This window comes from Pogona vitticeps, chromosome 4 (genome assembly GCF_051106095.1).
Source record: "Pogona vitticeps strain Pit_001003342236 chromosome 4, PviZW2.1, whole genome shotgun sequence".
Classification (NCBI taxonomy): domain Eukaryota; kingdom Metazoa; phylum Chordata; class Lepidosauria; order Squamata; family Agamidae; genus Pogona; species Pogona vitticeps.
The window spans coordinates 15,251,445-15,270,556 of NC_135786.1; the positions used below are offsets into that span (position 1 = coordinate 15,251,445).

At 41.7% G+C, this 19,112-nt stretch overlaps 1 long non-coding RNA gene across 3 annotated transcripts; it reads left to right on the forward strand.

Annotated features, from left to right (window-relative positions):
• Positions 1-2,409: 2,409 nt before the first annotated feature.
• Positions 2,410-13,876, forward strand: LOC110081073 (uncharacterized). Of its 3 annotated transcripts, none has more exons than XR_012087048.2 (4): positions 2,410-2,509; positions 2,612-2,837; positions 5,744-5,979; positions 9,179-13,876. It is a non-coding gene; the product is annotated as an uncharacterized LOC110081073 (long non-coding RNA). The 3 variants fall into 3 exon arrangements; XR_012087050.2 differs by having other exon boundaries at positions 9,461-13,876; XR_012087049.2 differs by lacking the exon at positions 9,179-13,876 and adding an exon at positions 8,155-8,409.
• The last annotated feature ends 5,236 nt before the right edge of the window (positions 13,877-19,112 follow it).

The following is a 19,112-nucleotide window of genomic DNA, read 5'->3' on the forward strand; positions in this document are numbered from 1 at the left end:
AAACATTCCCCCCCCCCCCGGACATCCAATGAACCCAGGCGTATGGAAAATAACTCTATCAGCTATATGTTAGTGTAGTCCTTGATGTCACAGTCCAAGATATCCCAAGCAGCCTCTCACCAAGGGCAAGGGCACTAGGACCCAGTCCACCATGCAAAGTATCAACTCTAAAGGCACTCACTGAGCAGTTGGTCATGACCAAGCAGAGGTGGGAGCCCAGGGCTAGGAGCATAGAGCCAGAACAAGGCACCAAGGTGAAAGGCCAAGGCAGGAACACTTGAGTCCAAATGCAGGGATGTAGGTGGCAAGCGTAGGGACCAAGGCAAAAACAGGAGCAGATGCAGGAATACTGGAACGTAGGGACTCAGGAGCAGCAAGACAGATAGCACAGCTGGAAACCTTTGTTGATGAGGCAAGATCTGGGAGGAAGAACCACTCCTTCAATAGGCCTTCCCTCCAGGTTTCCAGGTCAGCCTCATGAGTGGCCCAGCAGCAGCAACACAGGTCAGGGCCTGAGCCTGCAAATACCCGGCCACTCCTGGGTCAGGCTGATCCAAATCCTGCAGGTGCCAGGGTGGTGTGGGTCATATCCTGACACTTCAACTTACTTCTCCAAGGCCATGCTGATGGAGATTGGCAGCCATATATCTTGTTGATTGAAGGGGATCCAGGGGAAAGCTGTTTTGAGCCCTGCTTTAATGGCAACTCTGGCAGGTCTGATGGTTGCACACTTGCAGCTTTGTGCAGGTGCACCAGAACCCTCCAGGGCAAACCACTTGGAGGGTTGGCATTTCTACCGCATCCAACAACCACCCATCCTTTAGGAGGTATTGGATAGGGTTGTTCTGTAACTTGCATTAAAAAGCAAAATATTTAAGAGCATATGTCACAAGTGAAATATAGAAATATCTTTAATACAAATCCTGTCATTTTTAAAAAGCAAAGGATTTGTCCTTTGCGCATTCATAATTTGGTATTTTGATACTGTAAGGGAGTGTCTCTCTGTTTGGATTTGTATTGCCGTATTGATTCCCCCCCCGTTATTGTTTTATTGATTGTTCTGGATTTTTTAGATTGGAAGCCCACTCAAAGATATTTACCAGTTGGGAGGTACAGTGGTGCCTCGCATAGCGAGGTTAATCCGTTCCGGATTAACCTCGCTATGTGAAAACATCGCTAAACAGAACGTAAAAACCCATTGGAACGCATTAAACATCATTTAATGCGTTCCAATGGGCCCTAAACTTACCGTTCAGCGAAGTTTCCTCCATAGCGGCAGCCATTTTCGCACCCTCGGTAAGCGAAGGGAGGGCGTGAAAACGCTGCACGCGGCCATTTCGGACGTCCGGCGGCCATTTTAGAACCGCCGAACAGCTGATCCACGGGCATCGCAAAGCGAAGATCGGTAAGCGAAACGCTTACCGATCGTCGCTATGCGAGTTTTGCCCATTGGAACGATCGGTATGCCTCCGCATTAGCGATCCCGAAAAAGGGATCGCTATGCGGATTCGTCGTTATACGGTGCGCTCGTTAAGCGAGGCACCACTGTATATCAATTTAATGTATAAACTAGAATTAAATATTAGATAGTGTTGAGTGTATCAGATGGTTAGGTGGGATGGTTGACAACAACCCAGTGCAACAGAAACTAAGGCCTTCTATAGCTCTGGCCCAATTGCTTTCAGAAGCTGTTAGTGCCATACCTTCAGTGGTTCCCAACCTCGGGTCCCCAGATGTTCTTGGATGAAAATTCCCAGAAGCCTTCAACACTAGCTGTGCTAGTTAGGATTTCTAGGAGCTGTAGTCCAAGAACATCGGGGGACCCAAGGTTGTGGACCGCTGCCTTCCTTGGATGGGTCCTCCTCCTTGGAAGAGGATCTGAAGGAGCCAAAAAAGCTGGAAGAGGAAGGAACAAATGTTCAGCCAGAGGAGGGTGAGGAGGAAAGCTTGCCATGAATGAACGAATGAATGAATACTTTATTACGGTCAAAGACCAGTAAAACCAAATCAACACAAAATAGATACATATAGTTAAAGTTTGGTAAAGTCAGACAGGGTAATAAAATTCCATTAAAACATAATAAAACAATCCATTCTTTCCAGTTAATAACATCATGTATCCTTAATATAAGTAAAAGCTCAGAGTTATATTAAAAACATATCCATCTAAAATCACCTACTAAAAAACATTTGATTACGAATAATCATTGCTGCCGCACAGAATTTGGCCACTTGAAGCTTGCCATGCTTCTTAGAGCGCTGTCAGCTTAAGGCACTTGAACAAAACTTCTGAGCCCGCAGGTGCTGCCTTGGAAGATTTCCAACACCTGAGGTCAGAGTGAATGCAGCTGAAATGGGGATGGGTTCAGATCAATAATTATAAAGCTCCTTCCCAGGCTTTTTCTGGAAACAACAGGTACTATTCTTGTTGCTGAATATTGTTTACTTTGGATTCTTTGAACCTTAAGCTAATTCTTTTTCTTTGATGCTGTCTATTTCCTGCACCCATGTAAGTGACTTCCTTTTAACTTTTGGCCTTTGGCTTTGAATTTTCTGCTGTACCTTCCCTGACTGACCTGTGAAAACTGTTCTTTTCAATCTGTTTTCCAAGGGTGAATTCACTGTATCCTATTTCCCATAGCCACATAGGCTAGGGTGAACATATATGTACTCTATTGGGGAGGAGAGTGAAAGGCTGCCGAATCCAAATCTTATTTAAAGAGAAAGAATGACACAAAAAAGTGAGTGGGGACCTTAAAGTGAACCTTCCATGTGAGCTGGACTTGGGTCAGCTGACTCAGCAGGCATGCCAGTCACCTGATCCCTGTCTTCTCCATGTAAGCATTGTTATTCTGTTTAAATTGTAAGAATCATTGCTAATTGCGCATCTGTACATACAAACGAACACATGTAATTTTATGCAAATTGCGTCCTTTTTTGTCCTTCTTTTTGGTGGTGTGCAAATGGTCACCCTCTTGCCTGCAGCTGTCTGATGGAAAGATGTGTTGTTGCAGGATTGTATCTTGAAGCCTTTCTTTCTAAAAGCGAGGAGAACGGCTCCCCTTTTCTTCCTTCAAGGCAAAGGGCAGTGCAGTAGGAACAATTAAAAAGTAACAAAATGGCAAGAGCCGAACCTCAAGCCAATTAGAATGACATCCTCGTTTACTGAAATGATGTCTCCCTTTTAAGAAATCAGCTTGAAAAGTCATCAACAGAAAGATTTATAGTACACTTAATAGGAATACAGATTAGGGGGAAGTAAAGAGAACCAAGAACAACTGACGTTCTGTATAATTTTGTACAAAATCCTGAGGGGGAAGATAGCTGGAGACGTTTAAAACTTGCCTGCATACGTAGCTGTTAATAAAACTGCAAGTATACATGTGCCTTACCAGTTCCTAGAGATGCTAAACGATGAGTCAGCAAAAGCAACAGGTTGTCCAGCAACGAGATCTCCCAAACTTCAGTCTAACCCATGGAAGTTTGCTTTCAGGCCTGGTAATACTGATGTTAGAAGTGGGATTCAAAAGCCCTTGTTCGAGACTGAACTCTGTTACTATGCTTACAAACAGAACAGGCCATCTGGCATAGATCGGATGGAAAAAAAAAAGGAGGTAAAGGCAGAGGAGAAAAGAGAATGGCTGGATAAAACTGAAGCCTAGGAAATGGAAATAGGGATGTGGTGGTGCTGTGGGTTAAACCGCAGAAGCCTCTGTACTGCAGGGTCAGAAGACTAGCAGTCGTAAGATTAGATCCACACGACGGAGTGAGCTCCCATCACTTGTCCCAGCTCCTGCCAACCTAGCAGTTTGAAAGCATGCAAATGCGAGTAGATAAATAGGTATCACGGTGGGAAGGTAACGACGTTCCATGTCTAGTTACGCTGGCCATGTGACCACGGAAGCGGTCTTTGGACGAACACTGGTTCTATGGCGTGGAAACAGGGATGAGCACCGCACCCTAAAGTCTGACACAATTGGACTAAATGTCAAGGGGAACCTTTACCTTTACCTAGGAAATAGAGAAGAGACAGATGGCAAGGAGAGGTGTGCAGGTAAATGCTAACCTCAGAAGCATTACCTTTTTGGACCATGACTCCCAGAACCCTCCAACTAGCATGGCTACTGGCACAGAGCGCTCTGTAGATTCAAGGTGGGAGTTTGATGCATAGGGGAAAGGAGAGCCCATTTAAGGACTTTCAGCAATTCATGCACCACAAAAATAATAGGAACAGAATTGTTACTGAAGCAGTCCAGTCTTTTCATACAGACGTTGACATTAAAGACATTAAAAAGTAAATGTACTGTGTTTAGTGAACTCGGTACACAGCGCAGCTTTGCTATGAATGCAGCAGCACCGACATGTTTTGGTCAAGGCTGTGTATGATGTACAATGGAAAACTAAAATATAATACTTCAGACAAAAATACATTGCATTGTCTATTTGCTAGCCCTCAGAGAAAAAGCATCAAGACACCCTTTTCATTTTGACAGGTCTATGTTTCCCTGAATTTGTTTTCCATTACACGTAACATTACAATGGGGTCTTCACTTGAGAACTTAATCCGTATCGGAAGGCGGTTCTCAAGTCAAAAAGTCTGTAAGTCAAGTCTCCATTGACCTACAGTGCATTGAAAACCGATTAATCCCGTAACAGGCCGTTTTTGTTCCATTTTGGTTTTTTTCTGGTCTGTAAGTCAATTCTCAGGCTGCAAGTCAAACCTAAATTTTGCGGCCAGAGAAGTCTGTAACTCAAAAAGTCTGTAAGTCAAGCCATCTGTAAGTCAAGGGTCCACTGTAGTATTATTAATTGTGCTATCAATTTGTGAGAAGTTATCATCTAGGAATTATAATTTTGTTTCTTAGGAATGCTTTGGAAAAATGAAAACTTTTACCCACCCAAATTCTCAAGAATGTAAAAATCTCAGGAATCAGTGTCTAAATGGGAAAACGGAAATAAGTGACAAAGAATCCATTGGGTTTAAAGAAATACTCTCTGAAATGCTGTTGCTTAGTGAAGTACAATTAGAGTAGGTTCATTGAATCAATGGAACCTACAAAAGAGTTGATTTGTGAAATCCCCACTGATTCAATGGACATATTCTAGTCACGACTTACTACAATATGCAACAGGATTTCAGCCACTGATATGTCCCCATTCTGATATTTTTCCCTAAAGGCTTGCAATATATTTTTAAGTAGCATATTAAGTTTTACTCATTAGTTTTCAAAAGCAATACATTACTTAAAACTAATTACTCATAACTTTAAGAGCAACACACTACTTGAGCAAGTTATAGATCCAAAATGTAAGTGTGGAATGTATGGACAAATATAAGCACATGAGAACTTTAGTGGAGTCATAGCCATGCAATAATAACAGAGATGGCTTATGGCTTAGTCTGATTATGACCAGCAATGCATGACACTGTAAAATGCACATTTCTAAGTCAATTTTAAGTTTTTGTTGCATGCCACATTTTCATCTTAATGAAGCTGTTCTAGGCCAGCTAAGATCAGTTAACAAAATAATATACCATGGACTTGATAAACATTTCTGGATTCATTACCTGAAATAACGTAACTGGAGTGGGGTTTAGGTATAAAAAGGTGAAATATACAGTGGAATCATTCCAATACAGATAGATATTCACAGACAAAGAGTGAGCACCTACTATAGTTTTAAACAATGTGCCTTCTTAGCCTGTTCCTCATGATGTTCAAAAAGAGCTTCTCCTTTCCAGCTTCAGGTTCAGGGGAAAAGAAGAAAATATATCTTCCAAATCTGTAGAAGAAGCCAGCTGAGAATGGGGTTGATTGGCTAGTGCCTATGTTGTTAACTGAAAAATCTTCCCAATCCTTGGAGCAGTTGTTCACTTTGAAAATAACTTTAAAGACAAGCAAGAAACAAATGGAAGAGTTTCATATACATGTGATACCTAAATCTGAGGGCAGACAGCCTTCCTAAAACAAGGAACAGGTAAGCAGTAGCTGAGCTGGTGTTTTCTTCAGTAGTATTTGTCTGGTACTGAACTGATGAAAGTCATAGGTCCAGACTTTGAGTACAGAAGTTCCTAGACATGATTTCTTCAGGTAGGCATGATGACAAAGTTTCACTTAACCAGGAACTCTACCTTATCAGAATTTCTGATCTCAGGAGTTCTTTAACTGCTTTGGACCCATGGAGTTACAGCTCTTTTGCAGAACTTCTCCTTCAGCAGAAGGTAGCAGTAAAGGAATCAAGGCCGGAACTTAGAGCATCTTCTCTATAGCACTGGTCCCCAACCTTGGGCCTCCAGATGTTCTGGGACTTCAACGCCTAGAAATCCTGGCCAGCAGAAGTGGTAGTGAAGGCTTTTGAGTCTATAGCATGTGAGCAAAGTCCAGCTTTCTACTTGTTGCTGGACTGCAATTCCCATGAGCTTCAGCCTGAAGAGTCACACTATGACATCTTTAGGACTCTAGATAGCTCGGTGGTTTAGAAGTTCAATTCCCTATTGTGTCTCCTTGATAGGGTCTGGACTCAGTGACCATAGGGTCCCTTCCAGCTCTGCAGTTCTAAGATGATGGTATAAGGAAGATATATACTTATAGCGTCTAAACAGGGTTCTAATATTTTAAGTGGGGGAAATCACCTAGAGGAGAGTGCAAAAAACGGTCTGAAACTCAACATCAAAAAAACTAAGATCATGGCCACTGGTCCCATCACCTCCTGGGAAATAGAAGGGGAAGATATGGAGGCAGTGTCAAATTTTATCTTCCTGGGCTCCATGATCACTGCAGATGGAGACAGCAGCCCTGAAATTAAAAGACGCCTTCTTCTTGGGAGGAAAGCGATGACAAATCTTGACAGCATCTTGAAAAGCAGAGACATCACCTTGCCGACAAAAGTCCGAATAGTCAAAGCTATGGTTTTTCCTGTCGTGATGTATGGAAGTGAGAGCTGGACCATAAAGAAAGCAGACCGCCGAAGAATTGATGCCTTTGAATTGTGGTGCTGGAGGAGGCTCTTGAGAATCCCCTGGACTGCAAGGAGAACAAACCTATCAGTTCTAAAGGAAATCAACCCTGAGTGCTCACTGGAAGGACAGATCCTGAAGCTGAGGCTCCAGTACTTTGGCCATCTTATGAGAAGAAAAGAGTCCTTGGAAAAAACCTTGATGTTAGGAAGGTGTGATGGCAAGAGGAGAAGGGGACGACCGAGGATGAGATGGCTGGACAGTGTCTGCGAAGCAACCAACATGAACCTGACACAACTCCGGGAGGCAGTAGAAGACAGAAGGGCCTGGCGTGCTCTGGTCCATGGGGTCACGAAGAGTCGGACACGACTAAACGACTAAACACACACACAAATCACCTAATGAAAGCCACTCTTGCAACCCCTTTCATAATTTTTTTTGGAATCAGTATCATGACCTTTTAAAGTGCTAGCATTTTATCTAAAGTAACAGGCTGTCTCATCAGATGAGAAACACTCTGCTTTCAGTTACATGCCCAGAATACCATAGGAGGAATGGTTCGTGTTTGTTTGTCATAACATAAGAACATAAGAAGAGCCCTGCTGGATCAGGCCAGGGGCCCATCTAGTCCTGCTTCCTGTATCTCATTGTGGCCCCACGAGATGCCTCTGGGAGCACACGAGACAACTAGATCCCTGTCTCCTGATCCCCCTCCCCTGCATCTGGCATGTGGAGGTCCCTTCCTTTTAGCAAAACATAAGTTTTGTAGGGACTCAGGGCTTTGCCCAGACCTATGTAGTAACAAATTGTTTTCAGTTAATTATCCTACTGCTGATTAGAATGTGTTTTATACTACTAGAGCATGTGACGTTTCCATTTGGTTATATAACAGTTAATTGAAAGAGAAAAAGAAAGAATTGAACCTGATGTTCACATTAAGTGAATAGAAAACCTAAAATGTTTACTCTATTAACCTTTTAAAACAAAATGGTGGAAAACAGTGGTACCAACTGCTGTGTTACTTAGAAATAACTCATATTGATTTCAGCACCTTCAGACAAAGATTCTTCACTAAATTTTATTGGGGTTATGGGAGAGAAGAGCAGAGTTTCCAGATACTGTCATCTCCACTTATAACCCTCCTATCTTTTCCCATTACTGGTTCTTTCTTTTCTCTTCCCATGGAAAATCCACAGAAGAGGAAAAGACGGAACTAACTGCACAATAGCTTTCTGCTTAGAACAACAGCACAGAGGTCAGCAGTAGCAGAAATGCTAACACATTTGTTCAGACAAAGAGCTTCCATGGACTGCAGTCCACTTCATCAGATGGACAGGACCACCTCATTGGGCGGATAACTGATGCTACTTGTTTACTAGGGTTTGTTAATGACCTGTCTTAAGACAGGATCCATATTCACATCTTTTGTATTTCCAGTCTCCCATGTCTCTTTCTCATCCAAGTGGGCAAGTTAATATCCGCTAAATGAGGAAACACTCTATCCCAAATGGAAATTGTTCATCTTTAAGGTGCTCCAAAACTCTGTTGTCTTTATTGCAACAGACTAGCAGGGGTCCCCCCGTCCTGAAATGTCTTATGGTTGGTGACATCAGCCATCTCTTTAAAATAGTGGCTACAAGTTACCCAACTGGAAGCCATCATGAACTGCTTATGAAGTTTTAAGTGCATTGAATGATGGAAAAAGCTGGCTGGGAAAGGGGGAACCAGAATGGAAAAGATGCCATGTATTAGCATGCTATTAAGCCATCAAAAGAGAGTGATTAATCTTCATTATCTTACAGAAATATCTGTGCAAGTAAACAAAGATAGGAGGATTTTTTTTAGGAAGCCATTTATAATCGTCAATTTGTTTTGTTTGAGGCTCTATTGTTTCCTTCATTTCCTCGTACTTGTGCAGAAGCCAGAGTGTTACATATATAATTTAGGAGAATATCTGGACTCTGATCATGCACCAAGGAAATGAATGGGCATCCTGTCATTACCATCAATTAGACACAGATCAGAGTTTTAATGACTGCAGGGTTATGTTGCAACTCTTGGGAGGCACATGAGCCCAAAAGGCTTTTCATTTGAATGATCCAACCTGATTGAATTCCTTCAAACTGTTATATTTGTGTGTTTACACTGAGTGTTACACAGTTTGATGTGCTTTGTTCAGATAAGAATTGAGCCAAACTCAACTCTTCCTTCCCGTTGCAGGAGATGAGACATCCATGAAAAGAAAAAATTCAGGAATGCTGAATTCTTGGTCTAACCTCTGATACTATATCCAAGGTTGATGGTCTAATCTCTCCCTCCCAAATTAGGCCTCTTCTTAATATCCCAGTTTTTGTGCTGTCTCTTGATTATCCGCCATTGTCCTGCCTTGATACAGCATCTCCTGTCTTCTGATACAGTGCATAATTTCTGAAACAGGAAGGAACAGATTTGAAGCTTTCCTGTGCAATTTAGCTACTACCCATAACACTCTTTCTATTTCAGGTCTAAATATACACACCCACAACTTGGTGGCAATACAGTATTGTGTGCGATGTGTGCTCTGCTTCAAGTGAAATCACAGAAGGCCATAGGTAGTGCTGCAGCTAAAGATAACTTTGGTTCCATATCTACAGCTCAGTTGAAGGCTATCTAGCCAGGCAGAAGCTTCATTCTAGCTTAATCACGGTTGATTCATACTGTGGCTTATCAGGATTCACATTTGCATTGGATTGCAGAAGACACATTTTCAAAATTTACTAGTTTCTGGAAGAAAACTTTATAAAGTCTTATAGATCAAATTCTCTGATGGAGATTTGTCTCTGAAGCTCTCCCCCCAAAACCAATAACTCAAAAAACAAACAAAAAACAAACAAAAAACAATAACAACAACAACAACCCAGTAACATTAAGGCTGTTGGTTGAAAATCACTGTGTGGAAGTGAACCTGAAAGTGTCCTAATGCTAACCTCTAGCCCTGGGAACAAAATAAGCCAACCTTTCAGCTATGAACAAAAACAAAACAAGCAGGTAAAGACAGGGAAAAGGCACTGATCGTATCAGATTGCTAAATTGCATCGTGGGGATGTGCCCTGATTCAGAACTCTATAGCTGAGCTATCTGTCCAAGAAATTGAGATGTTTGTGGACATCCTGTGATTGTAGCTCCACTTCTGGTTGCCTCATGAAAGAGTCCTGAATTGATAGCAGGATTCTAAAAAACTTCCTGTTCATCTAGAAATTACAAAAAGAGCCAATATTTCAAGCTGCAGTAATTAAAAACAGAAGTACCAGTGCTTCTTGCCCATCTTATATATAAGCCATGTTTATTTATCTATAAGTAAGTAATTAGCAGCACTGGGAGGTCAGCACAAGTAAGACTGGGTAGCAATTGGATGTAAGTCTGCACAGTGAATTTGTCACACTGAGGATGGATTGCAGTGAGGATGGAAATTATTAGTTTTCAAAATCTCATTTCTTTGGCCTTTCCCTCACCCCAGTCTACTCTCCCTCCCTCCCACGACTTAAAAGACATTATGTGTTAGGCGAGCAGAGCAGCCTGGGGAGGTGATATTTTACCATCGTCTGCACTATTAATGCAGCAAAAAAAAAAAATCTTCAGACTGGAAAAAATCAGACAGATGCATCTTGCAGGTTCATATGTGCCAACTCCATCTGTTAAATCATTAAAACACAGGCTTGGCAGAACTGGGAGAAAAACACATTTGTTTTCCCTCTAAAGAGGAAGAGTAAACTCCCTCCCCCCAAGTGCTTATAAACCTTTCCCCTCCACCCCTATTCTAAATTGTTTCAAAGTGAAACCTGCCAGGAGGAGGGCAAAGCTGAAAGCTCTAGAAAGAAGAAGAAGTGGAAGTTGCCATTAAACCAGAGACAATTTTAAGTTCAAGTGCACATCATGTAAGAGAGTTGAGCTAAAAGCTATTTAACAGTACAGTAATTAGAAACAGAACAAAGGGACATGGTGGCGCTGCGGGCTAAACTGCAGAAGCCTGTGCTGCAGGGTCAGAAGACCAAGCAGTCGTAAGATCGAATCCACGCGACGGAGTGAGTTCCCATCGCTTGTCCCAGCTCCCGCCAACCTAGCAGTTCGAAAGCATGCAAATGCAAGTAGATAAATAGGTACCATCTCGGTGGGAAGGTAACAGTGTTCCGTGTCTAAGTTGCACTGGCCATGTGACCACGGAAGATTGTCTTCGAACAAACGCTGGCTCTATGGCTTGGAAACAGGGATGAGCACCGCCCCCTAGAGTCGAACACGACTGGACAAAAGTTGTCAAGGGGAACCTTTACTAGAAACAGAACAAGACCATTTGTGAAGCCCATACGTAAACTGTAATAAAGCAATAGTGCAGGCATAACATAAAAGCATGACAAAGAAAAAATCTACTATGTCCGCAGCTAAAGCTTTCTCTTTGTTCATCAGAAAGCAAGAGGCAACCCTTTCTGCTGGCTTGCAAAGTTGTTTATTCATCCCTAAAGAAGCTCTTGCAAAATGGCCTGGGTATCGCCTCAGGCGGCCTTCTGCCAAAGGAGCTATTCTCGGTGAAGAAGAGATGGTTGACATGTGGACTTCCAGATATTGTTTGGCTGCAACAACATCTCACAAACAAGAGTATGGAAAAGCTAACTTTTTGGATGACAGCTCCCATAATCCTCCCGTCACCATAATAGCTGAGGGATTCTGGGAGTTGTCCATAAATGTAACATTTCTACACACTTCCTGAAGGAGGCAAACCTTCCTGTCTCCGTTGGCTTGAAAAATTTCTTATTTGTTTCCTGCTAGCTTTGGATTTGATCAATTTGGAACAGCAACAAAATATTTTACCCATAAGTGCAATTCAGATGTAATAAGGGCAAACAATCATCGGTGATATATTGGAGAGTGAATAAATGAGAAGATTAAAGATTCCTTCTTCACCATTGTGCCTAGTGGTTTTTATATCATTGTTTCTCATGGTTGTCAGTTCTGTAAAATTGGGCTTCAAAGGTTTCCTAAAATCTAGTAGCAGCAAGCTCTTTATATTCTCACTCTATATTATGGGTGGCTGTCATTTAGACCACTGGTTCTTAACCTTGGGTTACTCAGGAGTTTTGAACTGCAACTCCCAGAAGCCTTCACCACCAACTGTGCTGGCTGGGGTTTCTGGGAGTTGCAGTTCAAAAACATCCGAGTAACAAAGGTTAAGAACCACTGATTTAGACTTCAGGCAGTCCTTCATGCATGAGAAATCAAACTTGCAAATGAAGCCCAGGTCCAAAAGACCAAGCACAAAACAAGTTAATTTGCAATCTATGGAAGGCACAAAATGCTCGTGGTGTGACAATCAAACATTTTGGTGCATAAGGAATTCTGTCTTGTGATGACAAACTGCCCTGTAACAATTCATAGTTGGGCCCTCATGGTTTTGGGAATAGGCAAGGTAAATTTTTTCAAAAGCACCAATCTACATTTTTGCCCTATATTTATGCATAACAAAGAAATAGTTCATATAGTAGTCAAGCCCTGGCAATGTTTGTAATTACCTCTGTCCTTTCCACAATATAATCATGCCAGAAATTTTGGTTTTGTACTGGGGTTGCATGCACACCAGCTGTTTTCTTCTGGGAGAACCTGTGTGTGGTGCCTGTACCGTGGAAAATCAATTTTTACCCAGTGCTTTTTCACAGTGGAGGAGGAAATTACACCCCTCTTTTAAAGAATTTCTCTCTTTAACATTTGGCTCTGGCAACTTACCTGTGTTATTATGGCTCCACATTAAAAACCCATCGGTTGGTGCTGACATTTTAATATGTAGTCTCGTTCTATAATAATGAACCGTTCTCTCAGCCAGCTACCTTTATTTTTTTTTCCTTCTCCCATTGTCTGCAAGGCTCTCCTTTAAATAATTCTGAATCCAGTGATAAGTTGATCGTTATAATAGGGTTTTGTGTTAGATTTTGTGGAAAATGTAAATCAAGCTGAAGCATTAAAAATATACTAAGTTCTGGGTTGGGTAATAATTTTATTGGATTATTAAAAGTTACAAACATAGCAAGCGTTCAGGGTCTTTCAAAACTTTTCATCATGTAAGGAAGGCTTTGGATATATGGAAGAAAAATGGTTTCTACAGAGAGATCATACAGCTACCTTTTCCATTAATAAGTATTATTCAAAGCATTTCACATGCAATGGCTGAAATCCAGTAGTAAGTCACAACTAGAGTAGGCCCACTGAATCTATGGAATTTATGAAAGTTTGATTCACCAAATCCCCCCTGATGTAGCAACACTGGGAAGGCCTTAAATCACCCGTCCCTCCCTTTATCAGAGACTTTTCTCTGTAAGAGGCTTTTGGAGAGTCAACTCCAATTCTGAGCTGCCTCTGCAGAATATTGCCACTTGTAAAAGGGGCACTTCTTTAACCCCTTTCTCAAATTTTTTCAATATTCTCCAGCATGTGTAACTGCAAACTGGGGATCATTGGGCAAATGCAGAGTGCTCTCGATTTCCAACCTATACACAACCCTTGCGTTAACCAAGAACTCTTCCTTTTCTCAGTGTATAAACTTTTTCTTTCATATTTGATTTCTTTTCTGACTTATCAGTTGTCTGTTGAACAACAATACCTCTAATTACCTGACTAGAGGTGTTTCGAGAATGTTCTTAGACGTCTCCGTCACCCTACTGAGCTGCAATTGCACTGGCAGCACTGCCAGGGTCTCAAATCACTCTTGTGTATGCTCTAGACACTTGAATTTCCAGCCCTTCTCTTAACTTGGAAGGGCAACCAGAGAAAGATCAAGAAGTTGTACGACACACAACAGTCAGGGCTGGAGGGCTCAGAGGGTGGGGTACCTGGCTAGAGAACCAGAAGTTGGGGGCAGGGATGCGATTTTTAGAATTCAAAGACTGCCAGTCTCATAATTCAACAAGAACTTCCCAGGCTGAATTATGGAACCAAGAACACTTAAACTGGGAGGCCCCTTACCATAGTGCTGTTTCTGCACTGCTTCTTCGAATCATTCAAAAAGTATCCTGCTGCACCATTGGAGTTATGAGGATTCCTTGTGGCTTGGAAAAAGGTATCTGGAGGAATGAGTACCTATGGAGGTTGGGTTGGAGTGAATGGATGGACAGTTGCTTTCAAGGTTACCCCCAGCAAAAAGACCGTTTCCAGTGCAATCAGACACAATCCTTTCTCATTGTCTAATTGCACGTTAAGATTTCTCATTTGATCTACCTCCAAAAGGATTTCCAGAAGCAATGAAGTGTACATTTTCATTTTCATTACGAGCTCCAAGAGCATATTTATTTTCAGCAAAAGCTGAGAACCAAACCACTTGAGCCTGTTATTAAGACATATCTGGCATTTTCTGTTACATATATGCCTGTTAAGTAGACAAGAGAAATCTCAGTGCTGTTGCACATTGTTGCAAATCATGGTTTCCTTACCCTAAGAACCTATTTCTTCTGGAACTTTATCTAAAGCAGCCATTCTCAGCGGGGCACATTTGATGAGTGCACAGGTTGGAGACGATTATTCGCACACCACCTTATAAGGTTCATTATCTGACTTTTACAATCCTGATTTGGCCTATATTTCTTTCATATTGTGTTTATGGCTGTTACACACACACACACAAAAAGGTTGCAAATGGTCGATCTCAATCATCTCATGGCCTCAGTGAATCCATGCTCCCTTTATTTAATTTGCTCTGCTTTCTGTTTCTCAAGAATTAATTTATCGGAATGAACTTGTCTTTTCTTCCCTTGCTTAACATGTGACAAAAATGTCTGAATTTTTGATCAGGGAAAATATTGCACTCTTTGTAACAAGCAAAACCTTTGAACCCTCTGTAGAGCCTTCCTCTCACTTTGTGACTGTTGCTCTACACCAGTGGTTCCCAATCTTTGATCCACAAATATTCTTGAAATAATATTCCCAGAAGCCTTTCACCACCAGCTGGCAAAGATTTCTGGGTGTTGTGATCCACATACATCTTATGACCCAAGGTTGGGTCCCAAGGCATTCTTAGCATATTGGTTTGCAAAACTCAATCTACACCATTCTTAGCATATTGGTTTACAAAACCCAATCAAGTTTCTCTTGTACTAATAGAAACCTGTCACAGGCAACTTTTACTTTACTTTATTTAGATTTATACCCCGCCCCTCTAGACAAAGTCTACTCAGGGCGGCAACTTTGTTAGTAACTTGGGGATTGGGGGACTTCTGGTCACTGAATATCTATTCTCTGGGCATTTTTTGTGATCTTTTTTGTCACTGAGTTTAAGATATGTAGTAATAAAAGGTTGATGACTCCGTACATCTGTATTAGCCTGTTAAGAGTCTTCACTTCGCCCCTGCTTCTGCAGTTAGAGAAGCAGGTAACCTCAGAAACTTCAGAAAGTTGTTAATAGTTGCTGTATTAACATTCTATACAGTAACACTGGAGCTATAAACAACAAGGACTTTTCTGTATTTAATTATTAAATGTCTATAATTTGAACATTCATATTTTATACCTTAATTCTGAAGTCTTATAATTGAGTTTCGTGTGTGCATAAGCATGCAGATGATGGAGATTAAGATGTTCCTTAAAAGCATCTGTTCACTAATCCTCGGTGCCAGGAAACGGTGTATGTGACTGATGGTCTAGAACAGTTTTTTCACTTTGTGCTGAAAAACCCTTTGGGATTGTTTTACAACTGCACTAATTGTGGGTGACCTATTGCAAGAATTTCATAGATCGCGTTCCATTTTTTCAAACACTGATTTTCTTTCTCTCTTTTGCTCTTGCTTATCCTCCTCTCCAAGTTACTACCAAAGTTTTCCCCCCAAATGCCCTGCATTCATTCCAATGCACTGTGCGTTAAAAAGGCAGTTACCCGGATAATAATAATGATGACCCCTATGGACAACAGTGGGGGCTATTTCATTAGTGCAAATTGGCCACTACCACTCTACCAGGATGACAGACTGTCAGGATGACAGACTGTCAGGATGACAGACTGTGGTGTACTGCAGGGGTCTGCGAGCACAGAGGTGCCCACATCCCCCAACCGGTCCGTGGTCCCAAAAAGGGTTGGGGACCACTGGTGTAGTGGATCCAGGGCTTACAGGGTTGAAGCCCTGGGACACTGTGTGTGACAGGGAGTTCAACACCATTGTTCCACACCCTGGAACTTCCCTGCTCTTTCTGAGCTTATTTGCAATGCTCACTGTAGCTTGGGAGAGAATTGAATTTTCCCAGAAACAATATTGCACACTATCCCTATTATACTAGAAAGTATTTCAGGGCAGTTTGGTCATGAAGATAAGAAGATTTAGCTCTGAAGGAGCAGAGACTACCCTGGAAAGCAAGGACACTGATTCTATAGAGCTAGCAAACCAATAAATAAATAAAGAGTTAGCTATTGACAGGAGGGAAGGCCTCCTGTGTCTAGATCTAGGGTTGTGAAGCAAGCCATGCTTGCTTTTGTTTCTAAGGTAGAAGCAGAGAGAGATGTGTTTTCCCAAGGAGAGTGTTTAAAGTAGAAATCAAGGAGAAAGTGCGACCGACAATATATCAGTTTAGAGATCACAATATATGAGAGGCTTGTTTTGCAGACAGCAGTGTAGCTGCCTTAAGAGGTAAAAAGAAGCTTGATTATCCTAGCACACAGTTTCTGCAGCTCTGCAAGTTGCAAATTGGCTTGCTCTTTTTTGGTGATTTGTCCCTGGGAGTTAAACTGTGGCCTTCATTTGCTGGTTGGTTATTTAGAAATAACAAATAAGAAGGAAAGAAGAGGGATTATCATCACCTTCTCTAGTTGTTTGGCCCTACCATGGGAAGGGAGCTGACTGGATAGATCAGTAAGGTAGGCATCTATCTGTGGAACTATAGGTTGGGAGTTTGATTCCACACTGTGCCTTCTGGGAGAAGAGCCAGCCTGTTTAGCCTTGGGCAAGCTGCACAGTCCGAGGATGTCCCCAGAAGAAAGTAATGGCAAACCATGTCTAAGTATTCTCTACCTGGAAAATCCTGAAAAGGGTCTCCATGAGTTATAGTTGGAAGGAAGGTCAGCCTAGAAAATATAAGTAGGTCTCCTATCTTCCCCCCCCCCTCTCCTCTCTTCTTCCTTTTTGTCCTTCTCTTCTTTGATGCTCCCTTCCACTGCATGCACCATCCTTCCATGTGTACCACTTTCTGGGATTCTACAGCATGAATTTTAAATGAATATTGCAGTCACAAACTGAAATCTTGCACGAGTTTGCATCTAAAAAACCCCCCCCCAAAAATAAACATAGGTAACAAAATTAGCAGTAACCATTCAAATATGTCTCAAGCTGTACACCTCTTTTACAAATGCCTCTCAAATTCCATGCATGATAAAGGTGTCATTTGCAGGAGCTGATCAGAGAAATGTCTCACAAAGTCTGTGCATTTCCAAAGTCCAGAATTCAGGAAACTAATTCTCCAAAGCCTTGTCTTCTCAAGTCCAGCATACAGGGGAGCCAGCAGTAGACACAGGTAAAAATGAATACAGAATAGAAAAAGGTAGATAAATACAAATTTTAATTTTTTTAAAATTTATTTAAAATATTTTCCCATCTTTCTCCTTAAAAAGAACCCCAGGTGGTTTACATCATGCTCTCTACAACAGTGGTCCCCAACCTTAGGCCTCCAGATGATCTTGGACTACAACTCCCAGAAGCCTTCACCACCACCTCTGCTGGCCAGGATTTCTGGGAGCTGAAGTCCAAGAACCTGTGGAGGCCCAAGGTTGGGGACCACTGCTCTACAATACATAACACTCTCTACAAAGATGTTGTCTTTCCATTCACCCAACACTCATACATTGCAGTCCATTACCTAAATCAAGATGCTTACATTTCTGCTGTCTGGGGAAGAACCTCACCTATGCTCTCCTTTTCTAAAGCAGTATTAAAAAGCATAGGGTCTTCCGATTCTCCCACACACACACACCGCCTAAGTCGATTGCATCATAGGGGTTACAGAAGCAAGGGTGCACCATGACACTTCCAGTATTTCACTGGATTTGAAAGCCACTTCCAAATTCCAACCATGGAGTGAGCTTTGGACATATCAGTGTGTCTCGGCTTTATTCATCCTCAGCAAAGAAACAGAAAGTTAGCAAAGCACTTTGGAAATGAGCTGTGCACATGAATAATTGACTGCCCTAATTTGCCACAGCCTTGTCGAAGCCACAAGTCTGTATGTGTCTTCCTGTATAACAGAGCAAGAAGTCATTGTTTGTTGCTTTGCCGTGAAAACAGCCACATCCTGTAGAAAAACAAAAAGCAAACAAAAAACAAAATTGCTTTGAAGGTTTTTAATTTTTGTAAAGAAATCTGTAGTTTAGTTTTCAAAATCCAAAGTGAAGACACTCCCCTTGCTTGCTTTGTGTGTATCAGATTCCATACAGCTCACATAGGAAAGAGAACTTTCTTAAATTAAGCAGGCTGAACAAAAAAAAAGCCAAGTATGGCAATTTTGCACTATATGTACATTGTAATAGGTTTGTACTGGCTTGCATGTTAAGAGACTGCGGGATGTGTGTCAGGAGTTGGCAATTAGGGCAGCTGAGAGGTGTGGAAGAATGGTTATGAATGGAAATCCAAGCTGATTGGTCTGTATGGTTCCCTGCTGAAGAGGTTCTGTTTTGTATATAAAGGTGTGGATAAAGGACTCAGAATTAAGTCAAAGCTGCCTCAGAGGCTGACTGCATGGGTGTTTAGGCCACTGTTTGGTCTGCTGAAGGAACAGGTTGGTTCATTCTTCAAAGAGGTGATCAGATGACGCCTTTGTTGGAGCGAACCAGTCTGCTTCCCTGAGTGGTCTTCTCCGTATTTTTCTGAGCCCTTCTCAGGGGCTTCTACTTTTTTGTGTGAGGGCAGGATCAATCTGGTTTGGACAGGTTCAGCATGTGTCACTGCAAGCTTTCTGGTTTTAATTTGCCAATATCATGAAATGCCTTAATAAGCAAGTTGTGTCAGACTATTAGCAAATTAATCACTTTTTCTGCCTCTTGAAAGTGGGGCAGGGGAAGTGATTTTTTTAAAAAAATACTATATAATGGACTATCACCAATGTGCTGAATTAATTGTTATACATTCTTTTTAAAAAAAATTCTTTGCCTTCTGTTCAAGGCCCA